Raw genomic sequence first — 6,935 nt, 5'->3', positions numbered from 1 at the left:
CTTCAAAATACCATAGAACTTAACTGATGACATAAATTGGATCAATAATAAAATAATGAAATTAAACCAAGAGACAAAAGGTAGTGTTTTCTTTTCTTTTTTTGAGTTAAGATATTTATTAGTGTTTATACAAACGAACTGTACCCACTAATTCAAAAATAGGAGGCCTTTTCCTCAGTAAGAATACAATCTTTAACAGGACTCTATTTGAATTAGAATTCCATACAAATAGAATATACTTAGCACAAGAAAGCCAGGAAGGATTTTACATTACACAGAACAGGCATTCAGTCGGTTCTATCATGGTGAGTTACCCTTCCAACCAAATACTTATTTTTATATTTATTGCACATATTGCCGTCAGTTCAGTATGTGCCAAAAGTTTTCATATTTAGTTGCATGAAGCACACTTAACTATTTCCAAAGAGATATGTGATGTGGTCTTCATTTCAGAGGGACAGAAGTGACTGAGTTACTATCTGTTCTTTAATGTTCCAACTAACTATTTCATTGCCTCATTGAAGCCAGGGCCTTTGGTGGCTCAAACTTTGACTATTAGCCATTTTCGGTCCTTCAGTGCAGGTAACCCAGGTGCATTTGCCTTGTCTGAGGGAGTCATGGCCTGCTCCACGCCTATTTGCAAACATCTTCAAAATGGCTTTTCTCGGCTCTTCTTCCTCCAGCATGGCAGCTAACTCTGATTTGGGAATGCCAGTTTGGTCTGGACACGACTGCCTACTACAGAAATGCGTGCCTCTGTGTTTGAAGAATAATACCACAGCATGGCCTGATGTTTGTCTATCCTCCTTGATCCCAGGCTTGGGATTCAAGGTTCTTGTATATTACCGTCCCAACGTGAAATCCAATAGTAGGAATAGTAGTAACCACTAGTCCAACCTGCAACCTGTACAAGTTTTTCCTGCTCCATCCAATCCCAAAATTAAAATCCCCATTTGCGGGGTTCCAACCAAACCTGGAAAAAGTACTTGAGAAAAAAACCACGCATAATGACTTGACCATCGCCCTTGCTGGTGGTCAGAGACAGGCTCCGGCTTCGGCAGCGACTCCTGTTGGAGCCTCAGCCCTGCCACCTTTGCTCACCTTGGCCTTGGGCTCCGGCTCCAGCTCTAAAACGACTCCCTTAGAAGTCAGGTCCACCAGCAGCTTCCAAGTGGGACTCCCTGCAGGGGTGTTGGGGGCTGGGGGCGACGGGCCACAGTGACTATGCATCGAGATCAGCCACCTCAGAAAAGGTAGTGTTTTAAAATAGGTTTAGAAATAAGGCTGTATAATAAGGCTAGAAATATATACCAGCTGGATTTATACACCGCCGAGAAAGACTCAGAATCATTCACTAATTTTCCCAAGACAGTGCAATCAATAGGTGATGGATCATGTTTTGAACAGGAGAGCTTATGCTCTTTCCTCTTTCCCAAAGCACCTGTCATTGTCTGTTTGTTCCATCTTCATTCATTGATCACATATTATTATAAAGCACTGGGGGGTACAGAGGTGTACCTGACATGACCAATTCAATTTATTTCCATAAACTTTATTGAGTGCTTAAAATGAGTTCTTCTTCTGTATGGAGCAGCCCTGACTTATGGCAATGGCCCAAGACCAGCTCTTATCCCCAAGGGGCTGAGGGGCAGGGGTGGGTCATGGATAAGAGGAGGAGACAGAGAAACAAACAACGATCTAGTATGTTGGGTGCCCACTCAGCGGCACAAATGAGACACTTGGGTGACGTGATTCCAAAGGTTCTTTCCAGCAATGATTATTTTATAACTCACTATTATTTGCAACATGTATTAGCATCAGCTTTTCTGTGAAATGTTCATGCTACTATTAAATAGTATTTAACTTCTGTATGATTTAATTTTTTAGAAGGTCAAATCTTGTATCCCAAACCAGATTTAAAGTTTCTTAAGATAGAGTCTGTTCTTACCATTTTTCCTTCCCTAGCAAAAGTCAGAACTCAATAACTATAGATTCACTGATTATGAAAGTCAATTACTTTCAAATAAACAGACATCCATGCTTTCCCCTTTACCTATTTTACCTTCCCCACATGCTAAATATTCACGATGCAGAATATTTATGTCTGGAGAGGTTGCTGGTAGGGATGGTCTCCCTTTTTCTCCTTATACTTGTTTTATAAGTTTAAGCCTTTAAAAAAAAAGATACTTAATAGCTTGAGGAAATTACACTAGTAAGTGAAAAACAACAGAATACAAAATAGTATGCATAGAATATATCCCACTTTGAATAGAGAAATGGGAAGAAGAAACACATCATTGGATGTCACCAGCCCACAAACACAAATGCCATCACATAGAATTGATATGCCAAAATTTCTGTTCTTGCTCCCATCTGCACATGCAGAACATGGGACTCCCCTTTAAAAGTTCCTCCATAAGGGACCCCTTCTGGACCCACATGGGCTCGTGTTCGACTCTCAGATGCAGACACTAACTGGCACCAGTGTGTTCTCCTTCCCCTGTGCCCAAGATGCTCTCGGCGGCTGGTGAAGCCACAAGAAGGGCTAATAATGCTGACCAGGAAAATATTAAGACTAGTTCCCACTGTATGGCAAGGAGAGAGCATTAAAATCACTTAATTATTTTTCTCTGTTCTCTTTATATTTTGCAAATTTTCTGGATTATTAGTTTTATAATCAGAAAAGAAAATGTTGATTGAAAACACCTGCATCAAGTCTTCAAGATTGCTAAGGGGTTGCTGTTGCAAACAACCCCAGCAGAAATCAGAAAACAGCAAGCAAAAAACCATGTGGTCAATGCATTGGTGTTAGAAATGCAGGGTCAATTAGCATAAAACCCTGCAGGACATCTCAGACCTGTTCTGGGAGGTACCAGCATTTGCTGGGATCTCACCGTTGATTTAGTTCATAAAGTGAAAAGAGCATGCAGCAAAACTGACTCTTGGTCGGTATGTTTGCTGATGAGACTCAAGATTCACAAAGGCAAGGAAGTTCATTTCAGAAAAAAAAAAAAAAAAAAAATGTAAGCCATTCATGTGCACCAACAGCTTTGGACTTGGCCGAAACCTCACAGGGAAAACTCCTAGAGTTGTCCCCAGCAGCCAAATGAAGACATCTGCTGAACAGAGACAGCTGGCCAGAAATTTAATAAGACACCAGACCATGTTACAAAGAGAATATAGAGTATTGCTATGGAAAATTTAATAGTGTTGTGTGCATTAATGAGCAGGAACTGACTGAAGCATCAAAGGCATAAGAGGGCAATTTGGTTTTTAGAATGAAAATAGAATTCATGAAAAAAATGTTCATCCACATTCCCAGCTGAGGTCAGACAAGGCAGTTCTCTACCTTCCGTTTCAGCTGTTGTAAATAAGCAAGTGTCCTTTTTGTGTTCGAGTTAATGCTACATTTTTTTTTTTTGCACTTTCATGCTTTTTGCTGGTGATTTTGTTGTTTAAGACAGCTCCCAAGCATCGTGCTCGTGCTGTCCAGTACTCTAAGAGTGAGAAGGCTGGGGTGTGCCTTAGGGAGAGCATATGTGTGTCGGCTCCCTACACGTGTGAGTTACCATGCCATCGGCTGTGTGTTCAATATTAATAGGACAATCTACATTAAATACGGTTATCTTTATTATTTTAATTTAATTTCCTTTTATTTTTTCCAGTGTTCCAAAATTCATTGTTTATGCACCACACCCAGTGCTCCATGCAATACGTGCCCTCCTTAATACCCACCACCAGGCTCACCCATCCCCACACCCCAACCCTTCTAAAACCCTCAGTTTGTTTCTCAGAGTCCACAATGTCTCATGGTTTGTCTCCCCCTCTGATTTCCCCCAACTCACTTTTTCTCTCCATCTCCCAATGTCCTCCGTGTTATTCCTTTTGCTCCAAAAGTAAGTGAAACCATATGATAATTGACTCTCTCTGCTTGACTTATTTCACTCAGCATAATCTCCTCCAGTCCCATCCATGTTGATACAAAAGTTGGGTATTCATCCTTTCTGATGGAGGCATAACACTCCATAGTGTATATGGACCTCATCTTCTTTCCTCTGCCAACAGAGGATGCCATTCTTCTGTTGAAGGGCATCTCGGCTCTTTCCACAGTTTGGCAACTGTGGCCATTGCTGCTATGAATATTGGGGTACAGATGGCCCTTCTTTTCACTACATCTATATCTTTGGCATAAATACCCAGTAATGCAATTGCAGGGTCATAGGGAAGCTCTATTTTTAATTTCTTAAGGAATCTCCACACTGTTTTCCAAAGTGTCTGCACCAACTTGCCTTCCCACCAATAGTGTAAGAGGGTTCCCCTTTCTCCACATCCTCTCCAACACTTTTTATTTACTGTCTTGTTGATTTTGGCCATTCTAACTGGTGTAAGGTGGTATCTCAATGTGGTTTTGATTTGAATCTCCCTGATGGCTAGCGATGAGCATTTTTTCATGTGTCTGATAGCCATTTGTATATCTTTGGAGAAGTGTCTGTTCATGTCTTCTGCCCATTTTTTGATGTGATTATCTGTTTTATGTGAGTTGAGTTTGAGGAGTTCTTTGTAGATCTTGGTTTAGCCTTTTGTCTATAGTGTCATTTGAGAATATCTTCTCCCATTCTGTGTGTTACCTCATTGTTCTGTTGACTGTTTCCTTTGCTGTGCAGAAGCTTTTGATCTTGATGAAGACCCACAAGTACATTTTCACTTTTGTTTCCTTTGCCTTTGGAGACATGTCTTGAAAGAATTTGCTGTGGCCAATGTCGAAGAGGTTACTGCCTATGTTCTCCTCTAGGATTTTGATAGATTCCTGCCTCCTGTTAAGGTCTTTTATCCATTTCGAGTTTATCTTCACGTATGGTGCAAGAGAATGGTCGAGTTTCATTCTTCTATACATAGCTGTCCAACTTTATCAGCACCATTTATTGAATTTTTTTCCACTGTATATTTTTTCCTGCTTTGTCGAAGATTATTTGACCATAGAGTTGAGGGTCCATATCTGGGCTCTCTACTCTGTTCCACTATGTTTGTTTTTGTGCCAGTATCATGCTGTCTTAGTGATCACAGCTTTGTAGTAATGCTTGAAATCAGGCAAGTGATGGCTCCAGTTTTGTTTTTCTTTTCAACATTTCCTTAGCAATTCGGGGTCTCTTTTGGGTCCATACAAATTTTAGGATTGTTTGTTCTAGCTCTTTGAAAAATGCCGGTGGAAATTTGATCGGGATGGCATTGAAAGTATAGATTGCTCTAGGCTACTACCTAGAGCTGTAATTTTAACAATGTTTATTCTTCTGATCCATGAGCGTGGAATGGTCTTCCATCTTTTTGTGTCTTCTTCAATTTCTTTCATGAGTGTTCTGTAGTTCCTCAAGTACAGATTTTTTACATCTTTGATTAGTTTTATTCCCAAGTATCTTATGGTTCTTGGTGCTATAGTAAATGGAATCGATTCTCTAATTTCTTTTTCTGTATTTTCATTGTTAGTGTATAAGAAACCAACTGATTTCTGTACGTTGATTTTGTTTCCTGCCACATGACTGAATTGCTGTATGAGTTCTAGTAATTTGGGGGTGGAGTCTTTTGGGTTTTTCATATAAACTGTCATGTCATCTGTGAAGAGAGAGAGTTTGACTTCTTCATTGCCATTTTGAATACCTTTTATTTCTTTGTGTTGTCTGATTGCTGTTGCTAGGACTTCTAGTACTATGTTGAAGAAGAATGACAAGAGTGGGCATCCTTGTCGTGTTCCTGATCTCAAAGGGAAGGCTGTCAGCTTTTTGCCATTGAGAATGATATTCGCTGTGGGTTTTTCATAGATAGATTTGATGAAGTTGAGGAATGTTCCCTCTATCCCTATACTTTGAATCATTTTAATCAGGAATAGATGCTGTATCTTGTCAAATGCTTTGTCTGCATCAATTGAGAGGATCATGTGGTTCTTCTCTCTTCTCTTATTGATTTGTACTATCACATTGATTGATTTGCAAATGTTGAACCACCCTTGCATCCCAGGAATAAATCCCACCTGGTCATGGTGGATAATCTTTTTAATGTGCTGTTGGAGCCTATTAGCTAAGATCTTGTTGAGGATCTTGGCATCCATATTCATTAGGGATATTGGTCTGAAATTCTCCCTTTTTTTTAACTTTTTTTTTAAGATTTTTTAAATTTATTTGACAAGGAGAGAGAAATCACAAGTAGACAGAGAGGCAGGCAGAGAGAGATGGGGAGGCAGTCTCCCTGCTGAGCAGAGAGCCCGATGAGGAGCCCGATCCCAGGACCCTGAGATCATGACCTGAGCCGAAGGCAGAGGCTTAACCCACTGAGCCACCCAGGTGCCCCTGAAATTCTCCTTTTTGATGGGGTCTTTGGCCTGGTTTGGGGATCAGGGTAATGCTGGCTTCATAGAAAGAGTCTGGAAGTTTTCCTTCTGTTTCTATTTTTTGAAACAGCTTCAGGAGAATAGGTATTATTTCTTTTTTGAATGTTTGGTAGAATTCTCTGGGGAACCCATCCAGTCCTGGGCTCTTGTTTTTTTGGGAGGTTTTTGATCACTGCTTCAATCTGGTTACTAAATACTGGTTGATTCAGGTGTAATACAGTTATCTTTAAACAGAAACACACAAAGTATTGTGTAAATCCAGCAAGGTCACATAAAATAAGGTTATATATTGAGCTATGGGTGAAATTGTGACCAAAGGCTATCAATGGCTCACTATTTGCTAACTCAGTGTTCACGGCAACTTTGTAGAACATCACTGCTATGAATAATCAGAATTGACTGTATCATCATTTTAACAAATAACTAATATAAGATGATTAATGAGCTATATTGCATTTGTTTTTGTACTAAGTCCAAAATTTGATATGTCTTTTGCACTTAGAGCAAAAGGGCTTAGTGGCACTAAAGGGCTTAGTGGCCACATGTGGCAAGTGGC

General features: G+C 40.0%; 1 pseudogene; it reads right to left on the bottom strand.

Annotated features, from left to right (window-relative positions):
- Positions 1–475: 475 nt before the first annotated feature.
- Positions 476–992, bottom strand: LOC116880665 (annotated as a pseudogene).
- Between the last annotated feature and the right edge of the window lie 5,943 nt (positions 993–6,935).

Source organism: Lontra canadensis, unplaced genomic scaffold (assembly GCF_010015895.1).
Source record: "Lontra canadensis isolate GAN:19392208 unplaced genomic scaffold, GSC_riverotter_1.0 scaffold67, whole genome shotgun sequence".
Classification (NCBI taxonomy): Eukaryota; Metazoa; Chordata; class Mammalia; order Carnivora; family Mustelidae; genus Lontra; species Lontra canadensis.
The sequence above is the reverse complement of the archived record's forward strand: the minus strand, read 5'-3'. Positions and strand labels throughout refer to the sequence as shown.